At 34.8% G+C, this 18,170-nt stretch overlaps 1 protein-coding gene across 1 annotated transcript in view; it reads left to right on the forward strand.

Moving 5' to 3' along the window:
* The window catches only part of FGF10 (fibroblast growth factor 10), a 145,074-nt gene that overhangs the window by 36,767 nt on the left and 90,137 nt on the right, over positions 1 to 18,170 (forward strand). The window lies entirely within an intron of this gene.

Consider the following 18,170-nt stretch of genomic DNA (forward strand, 5'->3'; position numbering starts at 1 on the left):
ATAGCTTTAAATCAGGTACACTTGGACCACCTTCCTCTGACTTTTTGTTCATTAGTTCCCTTGCAATTCTCGACCTTTTATTCTTCCATATGAATTTTGTTGTTATTTTTTCTAGGTCATTAAAATAGTTTCTTGGGAGTCTGATTGGTATAGCACTAAACAAATAGATTAGTTTGGGGAGTATTGTCATCTTTATTATATTTGCTCGGCCTATCCAAGAGCACTGAATGTCTTTCCAATTATTTAAATCTGACTTTATTTTTGTGGCAAGTGTTTTGTAATTTTGCTCATATAATTCCTGACTCTCCTTTGATAGATATATTCCCAAATATTTTATACTATCGACCGTTATTTTGAATGGAATTTCTCTTTGTATCTCTTGCTGTTGGATTGTTTTGGTAATGTATAAAAATGCTGAGGATTTATGTGGATTTACTTTGTATGCTGCAACTTTGCTAAAATTCGGAATTATTTCTAATAGCTTTTTAGCAGAGTCTTTGGGGTTCTCTAAGTATACCATCATGTCATCTATGAAAAGTGATAATTTGATTTCCTCATTTCCTACTCTAATTCCTTGAATCTCTTTCTCGGCTCTTATTGCCAAGGCTAGAGTTTCTAGTACTATATTGAAAAGTAATGGTGATAGTGGGCAACCTTGTTTCACTCCTGATCTTATAGAGAAAGATTCTAGTTTATCGCCATTACATATGATGTTTACTGAAGGTTTTAAATATATGCTCCTTATTATTTTAAGGAATAGTTCATTTATTCCTATACTCTCAAGCGTTTTTAGTAGGAATGGATGTTGGATTTTATCAAATGCTTTTTCTGCATCTATTGAGATGATCATATGGTTTTTATTAATTTGATTATTAATATGGTCAATTGTACTAATAGTTTTCCTAATATTAAACCAGCCCTACATTCCTGGTATAAATCCCACTTGGTCATAGTGTATGATCCTGGGGATGATTTTCTGAAGTCTATTTGTTAATATCTTATTTAAGATTTTAGCGTCAATATTCATTAAGGAAATTGGTCTATAGTTTTCTTTCTCAGTTTTCAATCTACCTGGTTTAGGTATCAGTACCTTTTCTGTATCATAGAAGGAATTTGGTAGGATTCCTTCAATCCCTATTTTTTCAAATAGTTTACATAGCATTGGAGTTAGTTGTTCTTTAAATGTTTGGTAGAATTCACATGTAAATCCATCTGGTCCTGGGGACTTTTTCTTAGGAAGTTGGTTAATAGCTTGGTCTATTTCTTTTTCTGAGATGGGACTATTTAGACTACGTACTTCTTCCTCTGTTAATCTGGGCAAGCTATATTTTTGAAGGTATTCTTCCATTTCATTTAAATTATCAAATTTATCGGCATAAAGTTGAACAAAGTAGCTCCTAACTATTGTTCTAATTTCCTCTTCATTAGTGGTGAGTTCACCCTTTTCATTTTCAAGACTATCAATTTGCTTTTTCTCTTTCCTTTTTTTAATCAGATTTACTAAGGGTTTGTCTATTTTGTTGGTTTTTTCATAAAACCAACTCTTAGTTTTATTAATTAATTCAATAGTTTTTTACTTTCAATTTTATTAATCTCACCTTTTATTTTTTGAATTTCAAGTTTTGTGTTTGTCTGGGGGTTTTTAATTTGTTCCTTTTCTAGCAATTTTAGTTGTAAGCCCAATTCGTTGGCGCTCTCTTTCTCTATTTTATGGAAGTAGGCCTGTAGAGATATAAAACTTCCCCTTATTACTGCTTTGGCTGTATCCCACACATTTTGGTATGATGTCTCATTATTGTCATTTTCTTGGGTGAAGTTATTAATTATGTCTATGATTTGCTGTTTTACCCAATCATTCTTTAGTATAAGATTATTTAGTTTCCAATTATTTTTTGGTGTATTTTCCCCTGGCTTTTTATTAAATGTAATTTTGATTGCATTATGGTCTGAAAAGGATGCATTTACTATTTCTGCCTTACTGCATTTGATTTTGAGGTTTTTATGCCCTAGTATATGATCAATTTTTGTATAGGTTCCATTTCATGGAATTTTCTAAGGCTTTGAGTTGTAGATCAGTCTCTATCTACACTGATATGCAGAGTTTCTAAACACTAGTGATACAAGCTAAAATAAAGTTCATCAAACATACAAAATTAAAATCTATATTGTTTTTGAAATTCAATTTTAATACACATTTATTTAATATACATTTATTGTGCTGGGAGAGAAAAAAACAGAATAAAAGTTAAAAACAATGAGAAAGAAAAAAAAAACATAAAAAAGAAGTGAATGTAGAATGTGTTGATTTACATTCAATCTCCATAGTTCTTTTTCTGGCTGTGGATGACATTTTCTATGCAAAGTTTATTAGGATTGCCCTGGATCACTGAACCACTGAGAAGAACCAAGTTTTTCAAAGTTGATCATTACACATTCTTGCTATTACTATATACAATGTGTTCTCAGTTCTGCTTTATTGCTCAGCATCAGTTCATGTAAATCTTTTTAAAAAGATTTTTAAAATCAGCTTATTCTTCATTTTTAATAGAACAATATTATTGCATTACCTTTCTATATTACAACTTAATCAACCATTTCCCAAATGATGGGAATTTACTCATTTTCCAATTATTTGCTGCCACAAAAAGAGCTGCTGCAAACATTTTTTGTACATGTGGATCCCTCCTTTATGATTTCCTTGAGCTACAGACCCAGTAATAGTACGCTGCATCAAAGGGTATACACAATTTTATAGCCCTTTGGGCATAGTTCCTAATTACTCTCTAGAATGGTTATTTTTTGAGCTAACATTTCACTTGAAATATAAAATATGCATTGACAACTAATAATGCTAAATTAGCTGGAACATGTATAATTTATGTAATAATTAACTTAAATAATATCACATTAATTCATACAATATCATGAGATAGAACATAATGCCCACACAGAAAAAAAGACCAAAATTTGGGTTTTTTTATTCTATAAAATAAGATGGTTACAGCTGCCCTGTAAATTCTCTTACAGCTTCAATCTATATTCAATCTATAATTGTAACCACTTAAAAATGAGGCTTGAGGTCAAGTATTTAAAGATAAGTCTTTTTAAGAAGGAAAATAAGGCAGTGTTAAGAAAAATCCTTGCATGACCTTTTTGAAACTATTTTGCTTAACATTCTCACTGCTCCTAGATATTCAGCTGGGATGGAACCCTTGAGCTTATTATCATAACTATAATGTGCCTTCCTTGACCATTCGGAAAAGCAATATGCTATATCTGTTATCTTATTTTGTTCAAATTTCTCCTATGCACTTAATTTTAAGATTGCAATTTTCTTTTTTTTAATCTTTTTAAAATTAATTTTATAATTATAACATTTTTTGACAGTACATATGCATAGGAAAAACAATTTTTTACAACATTATCCCTTGTACTCCTGTCCTGACTTTTTCCCTTCCTTCACTCCACCCCCTCCCCTAGATGTCAGTCATTCCCATACATATTAATTATCTTATAGTATATCCTAGGTACAATATATATGTGCAGAAACAAGTTTTGTTGTTGTTGTTGCTGCAAAGGAAGAATTGTATTCGGAAGGTAAAAATAATTGGAAGAAAAACAAAAACAAACAAAAAATGTGCACAGTTTACACTCATTTCCCAGTGTTCCTTTTCTGGGTGTAGCTGATTCTGTCCATCATTAATCAATTGGAATTGGATTAGCGCTTCTCTATGTTGAAGATAGCCACTTCCATTAGAATACATTCTCATACAGTATAATTGTTGAAATGTATAATAATCTCCTAGTTCTGCTTGTTTCACTCAGCATCAGTTGATGTAAGACACTCCAAGCCTCTCTGTATTCCTCCTGTTGGTCATTTCTTACAGAACAATAATATTCCATAACTTTCATATACTATAATTTACCCAAACATTCTCCAGTTGATGGACATCCATTCATTTTCCAGTTTCTAGCCACTACAAAAAGGGCTGCCATAAACATTTTGGCACATACAGGTCCCTGTCCCTTCTTTAATATTTCCTTGGGATATAAGTAGCACTGCTGGGTCAAAGGGTATGCACATTTTGACAACTTTTGGGGCATAATTCCAGATTGCTCTCCAGAATGGTTAGATTCTTTCACCATTCCACCAACAATGTACCAGTGTCCCAGTTTTCCCACAGCCCCTCCAACATTCATCATTATTTGTTCCTGTCATCTTGGCCAATCTGACAGATGTGTAGTGGTATCTCAGAGTTGTCTTAATTTGCATTTCTCTGATCAATTGTGATTTGGAACACTCTTTCATATGAGTGGAAATAGTTTTAATTTCATCATCTGAAAATTGTCTGTTCATATCCTTTGACCATTTATCAATTGGAGAATAACTTGATTTCTTATAATTTAAAGTTAATTCTCTGTTGGAGATGAGGCCTTTGTCAGAAACTTTAACTGTAAAAATGTTTTCCCAATTTGTTACTTCCCTTTTGTTTGTGCAAAGACTTTTTAATTTGATGTAATCAAAATTTTCTATTTTGTGACCAATAATGATCTCTAGTTCTCCTTTGGCCACAAATTCCTTCCTCCTCCACAAGTCTGAGAGGTAAACTATCCTATGTTCCTCTAATTTATTTATGATCTCGTTCTTTATGCCTAAATCTTGGACCCATTTTGATTTTATCTTAGTATGTGGTGTTAAATGTGGGTCCAGCCTAGTTTCTGCCATGCTAATTTCCAGTTTTCCCAGCAGTGTTTGTCAAATAATGAATTCTTATCCTAAAAGTTGGGATCTTTGGGTTTGTCAAACACTAGATTGCTATTTTTATTCACTATCTTGCCTTGTGAACCTAACCTATGCCACTGATCAACTAGTCTATTCCTTAGCCAATACCAAATGGTTTTGGTGACTGTGGCTTTATAATATAGTTCTAGATCAGGTACAGCTAGACAACCTTCATTTTTTTTTTCATTACTTCCCTTGAAATTCTCGACCTTTTGTTGTTCCATATGAATTCTGTTGTTATTTTTTCTAGATAATTAAAATAGTTTCTTGGGAGTCTGATTGGTATAGCACTAAATAAATAAATTAGTTCAGGGAGTATTGTCATCTTAATTATATTCGTTTGGCCTATCCAAGAGCACTCAATGTGTTTCCAATTATTTAAATCTGACTTTATTTTTGTGTCAAGTGTTTTGTAATTTTGCTCATATAATTCCTGACTTTCCTTTGGTAGATATATTCCCAAATATTTTATACTGTCGACAGTTGTTTTGAGTGGAATTTCTCTTTGTATCTCTTGCTCTTGGATTGTGTTGGTAATGTATAAAAATGCTGAGGATTTATGTGGATTTATTTTGTATGCTGCAACTTTGCTAAAGTTCTGAATTATTTCTATTAGCTTTTTAGCAGTCTTTCGGGTTCTCTAAGTATACCATCATATCCTCTGCAAAGAGTGATAGTTTGATTTCCTCATTACCTACTCTAATTCCTTGTATCTCCTTCTTGGCTCTTATTGCCAAGGCTAGCGTTTCTAGTACTGTATTGAATAATAATGGTGATAGTAGGCAACCTTGTTTCACTCCTGATCTTACAGGGAAAGGTTCCAGTTTATCACCATTACATATGATGTTTACTGAAGGTTTTAAATATATGCTCCTTATTGTTTTAAGGAATAGTCCATTTATTCCTGTATTCTCAAGTGTTTTTAGTAGGAATGGTTGTTGGATTTTATCAAATGTTTTTCTGCATCTATTGAGATGATCATATGGTTTTTATTAATTTGATTATTAATATGGTCAATTATACTAATAGTTTTCCTAATATTAAGCCAGCCCTGCATTCCTGGTATAAATCCTACATGATCATAGTGTATTATCCTGGGGATGATTTTCTGAAGTATTTTTGCTAATATCTTATTTAATATTTTAGCATCAATATTCCTTAGGAAGATTGGTCTATAGTTTTCTTTCTCAGTTTTCAATCTACCTGGTTTAGGTATCAGTACCTTTTCTGTGTCATAAAAGGAATTTGGTAGGACTCCTTCAATCTCTATTTTTTCAAATAGTTTATATAGCATTGGAGTTAGTTGTTCTTTAAATGTTTGGTAGAATTCACCTGTAAATCCATCTGGTCCTGGGGACTTTTTCTTAGGAAGTTGGTTAATAGCTTGTTCTATTTCTTTTTCTGAGATGGGACTATTTACACTACTTACTTCTTCCTCTGTTAATCTGGGCAAGCTATATTTTTGAAGATATTATTCCATTTCATTTAGCTCCTAACTATTGTTCTAATTTCCTCTTCATTAGTGGTGAGTTCACCCTTTTCATTTTCAAGACTAACAATTTGCTTTTTCTCTTTTCTTTTTTTAATCAGATTTACTAAGGGTTTGCCTATTTTGTTGGGTTTTTTTCCTAGAACCAACTCTTAGTTTTATTAATTAATTCAATAGTTTTTTTTTACTTTGAATTTTATTAATCTCACCTTTTATTTTTAGAATTTCAAGTTTTGTGTTTGTCTGGGGGTTTTTACATTTGTTCCTTTTCTAGCAATTTTAGTTGTAAGCCCAATTCGTTGGCGCTCTCTTTCTCTATTTTATGCAAGTAGTCCTGTAGAGATATAAAACTTCCCCTTATTACTGCTTTGGCTGTATCTCACACATTTGGTATGATGTCTAATTATTGTCATTTTCTTGGGTGATGTTATTAATTATGTCTATGATTTGCTGTTTTACCCAATCATTCTTTAGTATAAGATTATTTAGTTTCCAATTATTTTTTGGTGTATTTTCCCCTGGCTTTTTATTAAATGTAATTTTAATTGCATTGTGGTCTGAAAAGAATGCATTTATTATTTCTGCCTTACTGCATTTGATTTTGAGGTTTTTATATCCTAGTATATGATCAATTTTTGTATAGGTTCCATGAACTGCTGAGAAGAAAGTATACTCCTTTCTGTCTCCATTTAGCTTTCGCCAAAGATCTATCATATTAAACTTTTCTAGTATTCTATTTACCTCTTTGACTTCTTTCTTATTTATTTTGTGGTTTTATTTATCTAATTCTGAGAGTCCTAGATTGAGATCTCCCACTTTTATAGTTTTGCTCTCTATTTCTTTTTGCAGCTCTCTTAATTTCTCTTTTAAGAATTTAGATGCTGCACCACTTGGTGTGTATATTTTTCATACTGATACTGCTTCATTATCTATGCTACCCTTTAGCAGGATATTATGTCCTTCCTTATCTCTTTTAATTAGATCAATTTTTGGTGTTGCTTGATCTGAGATGAGGATGGCTACCCCTGCTTTTTTGGCTTCACCTGAAGCATAGTAGATTCTGCTCCACCCTTTTACTTTTATTCTGAATGTATCACTCTATTTCAGGTGTTTTTCTTGTAAATAACATATAGGAGCATTCTGACTTTTAATCCAGTCTGCTCACTGCTTCCTCTTTATGAGGGAGTTTATCCCATTCACATTTATGGTTAGAATGACTAATTCTATATTGCTTGCCATCCTGTTAACCTCTGCTTATGCTTTTCTCCTTTTCTTCCCTCTGACTCCCCTACCCAGTATTAACTTGTGAACACCACTTGCTTTTCACAGCCCTCCCTTTTTAGTATCCCTCCCCCACCCCTTTTTCTCACAATTTCTGTATTGCCTTCCCCTTAGCTTACTCCTTCCCTTTCACTTTTCAGTGAAGTGGAAGAAGTTTCACCATAAATCGAATATGTCTATTCATACATACTTTCTTCATCTACCTCCTTTCTTTCCCTCAGATATAATAGGTTACCTTTGCCTCTTCATGAGATGTAGTACCACCACTTTACCCTTTTTTATGATATAATTTCCTTTCCACCTCTAGTTTCTAGGACAAATTATACATGTGTTCTTTACATATCTTTATGGCAGAAATATAGTTCTCAAGATTTCTTTTTACCTTTTTAGAAATCTCTTGAGTTCTGTATTTGAAGATCAAACATTTTGTGTAGGTCTGGTTTTTTCATCAAGAATATATGGAATTCATTTATTTTGTTAAATGTCCATCGTCTTCCCTGGAAAATGATGCTCATTTTTGCTGGGTAAGTTATTCTTGGCTGCATACCAAGTTCCTTAGCCTTTTGGAATATCATGTTCCAGGCCCTTCGTTCTTTTAATGTAGATGCTGCTAGATCCTGGGTTATCCTTATTGTGGCTCCTCATTATCTGAATTGCTTTTTTCTAGCAGCTTCCAGTATTTTTTCCTTCATCTGATGGTTCTTGAACTTGGCCAATATATTTCTTGGCATTTTGATTTTAGAGCCTCTTTCAGTAGGTTATCAATGAAGTTTTTCAATGTCTATTTTACCCTCTGTTTCCAAAACGTCTGGGCAGTTCTCTTTGATAATTTCCTGGAAAATAGTGTCTAGGCTCTTTTTTTCCTCACATTTTTCAGGGAGTCCGATTATTCTCAAATTGTCTCTCCTGGATCTGTTTTCCAGGTCTGTTGTCTTTCCAATAAGGTACTTGACATTCTTTTCAATTGTTTCATTTTTCTGGTTTTGCTTGACTACTTCTTGGTTTCTCCTTGAGTCATTCATTTCTACTTGTTCGAGTCTAATTTTCAATGATGTATTTTCTTCACCCACATTTAAAATATATTTTTGTAATTGTCCAATTGAGTTTTTATCTTCTATGGAATTTTTTTCTTTTCTTTTTTTAAAATTTTATTTATAATTTTTTGACTATATATATGCATGAGTAATTTTTTATAACATTATCCCTTGTATTCATTTTTCCAAATTATCCCCTCCCTCCCTCCCCTTCCTCCCCTTGATGACAGGCAATCCCATACATTTTACATGTGTTACAATATAACCTAGATACAATATATGTGTGTAAATACCATTTTCTTGTTGCACATTAAGTATTAGATTCCGAAGGTATGAGTAACCTGGGTAGATAGAGAGTAGTGCTAACAATTTACATTCACTTCCCAGTGTTCCTTCTCTGAGTGTAGTTGTTTCTGTCCATTATTGATCAACTGGAAGTGAGTTGGATATTTTTTATGTTGAAGATATTCACTTCCATCAGAATATATCTTCATACAACATTGAAGTGTACAGCGATCTTCTGGTTCTATGGAATTTTTTTCCATTTCATCCATTTTATTTTTTAGAGAGCTGTTTTCTTTTTCCAACTCACTAATCCTGTTTTCCTTTGAGTTGTTAACCTTTTTACAATTCACTAATTTTATTTCTCAATGATTTGTTTTCTTTATCCACTCTCTCTTTAACTGCATGGAATGACTTCTCCAGGCTCGCTTGCCAAGCTTGCCTTTCCTTTTTCCCATTTCTCTTCTAGCTCTCTTGTGAGAGTCTTTTTGATTTCCTCTATGAGATTCTTTTGTATTGAGGAGCAGCATATCCCCTTAGGGGATTCCTCTGGAGACAATCTGCTTTTTATGTCCTCAGTATTTGAAGTCTGCTCTCTCTCCATACAGAAGCTGTCAATGGTTAGAGCACTTTTGAATTTTTTGTTCATTTTGTCAGAGCAGGACTCAAAGAAAACAAATTGACAAAAGAAATAATTGGTATGTTTCTGGGAGGATGGGGCTGGATGGTGTTAATGAGTTTCCTCTACAGACTGAGGGAGACAGCAGAGTGGCACTTACAGGACAGAGATGGCTGTGCTATGTCTGTTCTCTGAGGCTCTAAGAGCACGCTGAGTCACTCCGGGTAGTGGTGGTGGTGGTGGCTGGTCCCAAGAGAAGCTAGCTTTCTGGGGTTTTATTCTTCACCTCTAGTAATTATACATCCTGTGCTGCTCCTGGCTTGCTGACCAGAGGGAGTATCCACACTGGGGTAAAAGTCTTTTGGCAGAAACGGAAGAGATCGTACCCCTACCCCCTCCGATCTGAGCTGCGTGAGCTGCCTGTCTTGCTCTTGCTGCCTGCCCTCAGTCTGGGCCCAGTCTGTTCAACCCTCCCCTGAGCAAACACAGATCTTTTCTGGCAAATTTCAAGGATGTCTTCTGTTAGTGATTATTTGTGGGTTTCTTTTCCAGTAAAGCATTAACTCTGAGGCTTCTCATGAAGTAAGTCCTGAGAGAAAATACAGCTCAAGCAGTTGTCTGCCTCCACGCCACCATGTTAGCTGGAAGTTCTAAAATTGCAATTTTCATTCTATTTTATTTTTAATGCAATTTAACAGGAATTTGTTATCTATTTCTCTCCATTCCCTCACTAACTTAAGGACAAAGAAAACTTTTCCAATATAGTCAAGCAAAATAAATTCCCTCACATGCTGACCATGTTCAAAAATGTGTGACTCAATTAGAATCTTGAATATGCTCTCTCCAAGAGATGTGTAGCATGGTTCATCACTGGAATCCTGGTTTATTATTTCACTGGACAGACATTTCAAATCTTTCAAAATTGTTTATCTTTACTTGTAGCTATTTTAAAGTCATGGTTTTCTTCTATATTTGTGTCTTGATCTTCCCTGTGACTGTGGTAACTGTTTATGGTAAAACTTTTTTCTTGTTTATTCATTTTTCTAGCCTATTTCTTGACTTTAGAATCTGTATTTGTATTGGACTCTAACTATACTTAGAGAATATAGGTGTGGCCTGAATTTCTGATCTTTTATGTCCTTCTGATAATTTTCATACTTAGCTTTGGGGACCTAAAATTGTTTAGTTTTCTCTAAGTGATGTTATCTGGGGAAAAGTCTGTTTATTTCCCTTTTGGTTTGTGCTCTACTAGTTCCTGATCCTGTTTTCAATCTCTTAGGATTGCTAAATTCAATCACTGAATCTAAGTTCCGCAGGTTCTGGGAGGTTTTGCAGGTTTAGAAAAATTGAATTGCTGATTCCCTTTTGGTCTTCTTTCTTGCTCTGGTTATTCTATTGCAGGTCTCTGGTCTGCTCTAAAGGCTAGAACTGAGACAATGCTTTGTTCTTAGGGATTAATTTGAAGAACTTATTCTTTGCTCAGTCCTCTGTAAGTCTTTACTCACTAGTGAATATTGTGGTCTATCCTTTTTTTTATTGTTTTTTTTTAAATTTTTATGTTATTTTATAATTATAACATTTTTTGACAGTACATATGCATGGGTAATTTTTTACAACATTATCCCTTGCACTTACTTCTATTCAGATTTTTTCCCTTCCTCCCCCAACCCCCTCCTCCAGATGGCAAGCAGTCTTATATATGTTAAATATATTACAGTATATTTTAGATACAATATATGTGTGTAGAACCGAATTTCTTGTTGCACAGGAAGAATTGGATTCAGAAGGTAAAAATAACAGTTTACATTCATTTCCCAGTGTTCCTTTTCTGGATGTAGCTGGTTGTGTCCATCATTAATCAATTGGAATTGGATTAGCTCTTCTCTATGTTGAAGAAATCCACTTCCATCAGCATACATCCTCATACAGTATCATTGTTGAAGTATATAATGATCTTCTGGTTCTGCTCGTTTCACTCAGCATCAATTGACGTAAGTCTCTCCAAGCCTCTCTGTATTTCTCCTGTTGGTCATTTCTTATAGAACAATAATATTCCATAACATTCATATACCATAGTTTACCCAACCATTCTCCAACTGATGGACATCCATTCATCTTCCAGCTTCTAGCCACTATGAAAAGGGCTGCCACAAACATTTTGGCACATACTGGTCCCTTTCCCTTCTTTAGTAGTTCCTTGCGGTATAAGCTCAGTAGTAGTATGGCTGGGTCAAAGGGTATGCACATTTTGATAACTTTTTGGGCATAATTCCAGATTGCTCTCCAGAATGGTTGGATTCTTTCACAACTCCACCAACAATGCATCAGTGTCCCAGTTTTCCCACAGCCCCTCCAACATTCATCGTTATTTGTTCCTGTCATCTTAGCCAATCTGACAGGTGTGTAATGATACCTCAGAGTTGTCTTAATTTGCATTTCTCTGATCAATAGTGATTTAGAACACTCTTTCATATGAGTGGAAATAGTTTCAATTTCATCATCTGAAAATTGTCTATTCATATCCTTTGACCATTTATCAATTGGAGAATGGCTTGATTTCTTATAAATTAAAGTCAATTCTCTGTATATTTTGGAGATGAGGCCTTTATCAGAACCTTTAACTGTAAAAATGTTTTCCCAATTTGTTACTTCCCTTCTAATCTTGTTTGCATTCGTTTTGTTTGTGCAGAAACTTTTTAATTTGGTGTAATCAAAATGTTCTATTTTGTGATCAATAATGGTCTCTAGTTCTCCCTTGGACACAAACTCCTTCCTCCTCCACAAGTCTGAGAGGTAAACCATCCCAAGTTCCTCCAATTTATTTATGATTTCGTTCTTTATGTCTAAATCTTGGATCCATTTTGATCTAATCTTAGTATGTGGTGTTAAATGTGGGTCCATGCCTAGTTTCTGCCATACTAATTTCCAGTTTTCCCAGCAGTTTTTGTCAAATAATGAATTCTTATCCCAAAATTTGGGATCTTTGGGTTTGTCAAAGATTAGATTGCTATTTTTATTCACTATCTTGCCCTGTGAACCTAACCTATGCCACTGATCAACTAGTCTATTTCTTAGCCAATACCAAATGGTTTTGGTGACTGTTGCTTTATAATATAGCTTTAAATCAGGTACACTTAGACCACCTTCCTCTGACTTTTTGTTTATTAGTTCCCTTGCAATTCTCGACCTTTTATTCTTCCATATGAATTTTGTTGTTATTTTTTCTAGGTCATTAAAATAGTTTCTTGGGAGTCTGATTGGCATAGCACTAAATAAATAGATTAGTTTGGGGAGTATTGTCATCTTTATTATATTTGCTCGGCCTATCCAAGAACACTGAATGTCTTTCCAATTATTTAAATCTGACTTTATTTTTGTGGCAAGTGTTTTGTAATTTTGCTCATATAATTCCTGACTCTACTTTGGTAGATATATTCCCAAATATTTTATACTATAGACTGTTATTTTGAATGGAATTTCTCTTTGTATCTCTTGCTGTTGGATTGTGTTGGTAATGTATAAAAATGCTGAGGATTTATGTGGATTTATTTTGTGTCCTGCGACTTTGCTAAAATTCTGAATTATTTCTAATAGCTTTTTAGCAGAGTCTTTGGGGTTCTCTAAGTATACCATCATGTCATCTGCAAAAAGTGACAATTTGATTTCTTCATTTCCTACTCTAATTCCTTGGATCTCTTTCTCGGTTCTTATTGCCAAGGCTAGAGTTTCTAGTACTATATTGAATAGTAATGGTGATAGTGGGCAACCTTGTTTCACTCCTGATCTTACAGGGAAAGGTTCTAGTTTATCACCATTACATATGATGTTTACTGAAGGTTTTAAATATATGCTCCTGATTATTCTAAGGAATAATCCATTTATTCCTATACTCTCAAGCGTTTTTAGTAGGAATGGTTGTTGGATTTTATCAAATGCCTTTTCTGCATCTATTGAGATGATCATATGGTTTTTATTAATTTGATTATTAATATGGTCAATTATACTAATAGTTTTCCTAATATTAAACCAGCCCTGCATTCCTGGTATAAATCCCACTTGGTCATAGTGTATGATCCTGGGGATGATTTTCTGAAGTCTATTTGCTAATATCTTATTTAAGCTTTTAGCATCAATATTCATTAAGGAAATTGGTCTATAGTTTTCTTTCTCAGTTTTCGATCTACCTGGTTTAGGTATCAATACCATGACTGTGTCATAGAAGGAATTTGGTAGGACTCCTTCAATCCCTATTTTTTCAAATAGTTTACATAGCATTGGAGTTAGTTGTTCTTTAAATGTTTGGTAGAATTCACATGTAAATCCATCTGGTCCTGGGGACTTTTTCTTAGGAAGTTGGTTAATAGCTTGGTCTATTTCTTTTTCTGAGATGGGACTATTTAGACTACTTACTTCTTCCTCTGTTAATCTGGGCAAGCTATATTTTTGAAGGTATTCTTCCATTTCATTTAAGTTATCGAATTTATCAGCATAAAGTTGAGCAAAGTAGCTCCTAACTATTTTTCTAATTTCCTCTTCATTAGTGGTGAGTTCACCCTTTTCATTTTCAAGACTATCAATTTGCTTTTTCTCTTTCCTTTTTTAAATCAGGTTTACTAAGGGTTTGTCTATTTTGTTGGTTTTTTCATAAAACCAACTCTTAGTTTTATTAATTAATTCAATAGTTTTTTTACTTTCAATTTTATTAATCTCACCTTTTATTTTTTGAATTTCAAATTTTGTGTTTGTCTGGGGGTTTTTAATTTGTTCCTTTTCTAGCAATTTTAGTTGTAAGCCCAATTCGTTGGTGCTCTCTTTCTCTATTTTATGGAAGTAGGCCTGTAGAGATATAAAACGTCCCCTTATTACTGCTTTGGCTGTATCCCACACATTTTGGTATGATGTCTCATTATTGTCATTTTCTTGGGTGAAGTTATTAATTATGTCTATGATTTGCTGTTTTACCCAATCATTCTTTAGTATAAGATTATTTAGTTTCCAATTATTTTTTGGTCTATTTTCCCCTGGCTTTTTATTAAATGTTATTTTGATTGCATTATGGTCTGAAAAGGATGCATTTACTATTTCTGCCTTACTGCATTTGATTTTGAGATTTTTATGCCCTAGTATATGATCAATTTTTGTATAGGTTCCATGAACTGCTGAGAAGAAAGTATATTCCTTTCTGTCTCCATTTAGCTTTCACCAAAGATCTATCATATCAAACTTTTCTAGTATTCTATTTACCTCTTTGACTTCTTTCTTATTTATTTTGTGGTTTGATTTATCTAATTCTGAGAGTGCAAGGTTGAGATCTCCCACTATTATAGTTTTGCTGTCTATTTCCTCTTGCAGCTCTCTTAATTTCTCTTTTAAGAATTTAGATACTGCACCACTTGGTGCATACATGTTTAATATTGATACTGCTTCACTATTGATGCTGCCCTTTAGCAGGATATAATGCCCTTCCTTATCTCTTTTAATTAGATCAATTTTTGTTTTTGCTTGATCTGAGATGAGGATGGCTACTCCTGCTTTTTTGGTTTTGCCTGAAGCATAATAGATTCTGCTCCACCTTTTTACTTTTAGTTTGAATGTCTCATCCTGTTTCAGGTGTGTTTCCTGTAAACAACATATAGTAGGATTCTGACTTTTAATCCAGTCTGCTAACTGCTTCCTCTTTATGAGGCAGTTTGCCCCATTCACATTTATGGTTAGAAGGACTAATTCTATATTGCTTGCCATCCTATTAACCCCTGCTTATGCTTTTCCCCTTTCCTTCCCTCTTACCCTCCTATCCAGTATTAAACTGGTGAACACCACTTGCTTTTCACAGCCCTCCCTTTTTAGGATCCCTCCCCCACCTTAAAGATCCTCCCCTTATTTTACCCCTTTTCCTCGAAATTACTGTATTCTCTTCCCCTTAGCTTACTCCTTCCCTTTCAGTTTTTAATTAAGTGGAAGAAGTTTCACCATAAATCGAATATGTCTATTGATACACGCTATGTTGATCTCCCTCCTTTCTTTCTCTCAGATATAATAGGTTACCTTTGCCTCTTCATGAGATGTAGTACCACCACTTTACACATTTTTATGATATAATCTCCTTTCCACCTCTAGTTTCTAAGACAAATTGTACATATGTTCTTTACATATTTTTTTTGACAGAAGTATAGTTCTCAAGATTTCTTTTTACCTTTTTAGAAATCTCTTGAGTTCTGTATTTGAAGATCAAACCTTTTATGTAGGTCTGGTTTTTTCATCAAAAATAGATGGAATTCATTTATTTCGTTAAATGTCCATCTTCTTCCCTGGAAAATGATGCTCATTCTTGCTGGGTAAGTTATTCTTGGCTGCATACCAAGTTCCTTCGCCTTTCGGAATATCATGTTCCAGGCCCTGCGTTCTTTTAATGTGGACGCTGCTAGATCCTGGGTTATCCTTATTGTGGATCCTCCATATCTGAATTGTTTTTTTTCTAGCAGCTTCCAATATCTTTTCCTTTGTCTGATGGTTCTTGAACTTGGCCACTATATTTCTTGGCGTTTTGATTTTAGGGTCCCTTTCAGTAGGTGATCGATGAATTTTTTCAATGTCTATTTTACCCTCTGTTTCCAAAACGTCTGGGCAGTTCTCTTTGATAATTTCCTCGAAAATGGTGTCCAAGCTCTTTTTTTCCTCCCATTTTTCAGAGAGTCCGATTATTCTCAAATTGTCTCTCCTGGATCTGTTTTCCAGGTCTGTTGTCTTTCTGGTAAGGTACTTGACAGTCTTTTCAATTGTTTCATTTCTCTGGTTTTGCTTGACTCCCTCTTGGTTTCTCCTTGAGTCATTCATTTCTACTTGCTCCAGTCTAATTTTCAATGATGTATTTTCTTCACTCACTTTTTTTATATCTCTTTGTAATTGTCCAATTGAGTTTTTATCTTCTATGGAATTTTTTTCCATTTTATTTTTTAGAGAGCTGATTTCTTTTTCCAGCTCACTAATCCTGATTTCCTTGGAGTTGTTTACCTTCTCCAGCTCACCAATCCTCTTTTCCTTGGAGTTGTTTACCTTTTCCAGCTCACTAATCTTGTTTCTCAATGATTTGATTTCTTTATCCACTCTGTCTTTGAATGCATGGGATGACTTCTCCAGGCTCTCTTGCCTTTTTTCCCTTTCCTTTTCCCATTTCTCTTCCAGCTCTCTTGTGAGAGCCTTTTTGATTTCCTCTATGAGGTTCTTTTGTATTGAGGAGCAGCTTATATCCCTCCCAGGGGATACATCTGGGGACAGTCTGTTCCTAGTCTCCTCAGCATTTGAAGTCTGCTCCCTCTCCACACAGAAGCTGTCAATGGTTAGAGCCCTTTTGAATTTTTTGTTCATTTTGTCAGAGTAGGAATCAAAGAAAACAAACTGACAAGAGAAACAATTGGTCTGTTTTGTGGGGGATGGGGCTGGATGGTATTAATGTGCTTCCTCTACAGACTGGGGGTAGGGCAGCAGAGAGCCACTAACAAAACAGCAATGACTGTACTGAGTCTGCGCTCTGAGGCTCCGAGAACGCACCGAGTCAGTCCAGGTGGGGGTTGGGGGTGGCCGGGCTCTGAGAGACGCTGGCTTTCTGGGGTTTTAATCTTCACCTCCAGTGTTTACACCCTCTCTGCTGCTCCTGGCTTGCTGCCAAGACGGAGCATCCACACTGGGGCAAAAGCCCTTTCACAGAAATGGCAGAGATCACACCCCTCCCCCTCTGGTCTGAACTGTGTGAGCTGCCTGTCTTGCTCTGGCTGTCTGCCCTCAGTCTGCGCCCAGTCTGATTGACCCTCCCCCAAGCAAACACAGACCTTTTGTGGTGATTTTCTTCTCTTGGTGATAATTTGTGGATTTCTTTCTGGGTCAAGCATTAAGTCAGAGGCTTGTCATGAAGTAAGTTCTGAGAGAAAACGAGGAGCTCAAGCAGCTGTCTGCCTCCACGCCGCCATCTTGGCCGGAAGTCTGGTCTATCCTTGTTCTGTGGAACTGGGTAATGAGCAATAGACATGTCACAGGATACATATCAGAGGATACATTTCTGCTCACAGAAATAGTTTAGAGGTTGCTGGAGATTCTTTTCTACCCCAAGCTTCCTGCCCTGGTTTTCTATTTCAGCTCCAGTTCCATACTTGTTTTCCAGCAGCAACTGCTGTTATGCTTAACTCTTGGTTTTCTTCCACTGTGTACAGTGTACACACTATGTATATAGACCGCTCTTTCTTTTTAAGCTACCTTGGGCTGGAAAAATGATTCACTGTGACTTTTTTTTTCCTTGGCTCTTCCAGTCAGAATTTAATCTAGCAGGTTTCTAGACTGCTACGAAGATGGTATGCTGGTAAGCTAGGTAAAACGCTTTCTCATTCTGCCATCTTGACTCTACCCTGCCTTATTTGTCTTTATATTGTTATTATTTTATTACTGTTAATCAGTTCATACAAATCTTGCCAGGTTTCTCTGAAATTATACTTCCTTTGTTATTTCTTAAGGCTCATTATAATTTTAATACATTAAGATACCATTGTTAATCTACTTCAAGTATAATTCTTGACAGATAAGGGACCGCTGTGGACACTCTCTATACTAAGGAAATTCTTCCACTAGATCTCTATATGCTACAAGGACCTTCTTCTTTTCTCATTTTGTACTATTCCATTTGGTGATCTCCAC

Source organism: Sminthopsis crassicaudata, chromosome 1, assembly GCF_048593235.1.
Source record: "Sminthopsis crassicaudata isolate SCR6 chromosome 1, ASM4859323v1, whole genome shotgun sequence".
In the NCBI taxonomy this organism is placed as follows: Eukaryota; Metazoa; Chordata; class Mammalia; order Dasyuromorphia; family Dasyuridae; genus Sminthopsis; species Sminthopsis crassicaudata.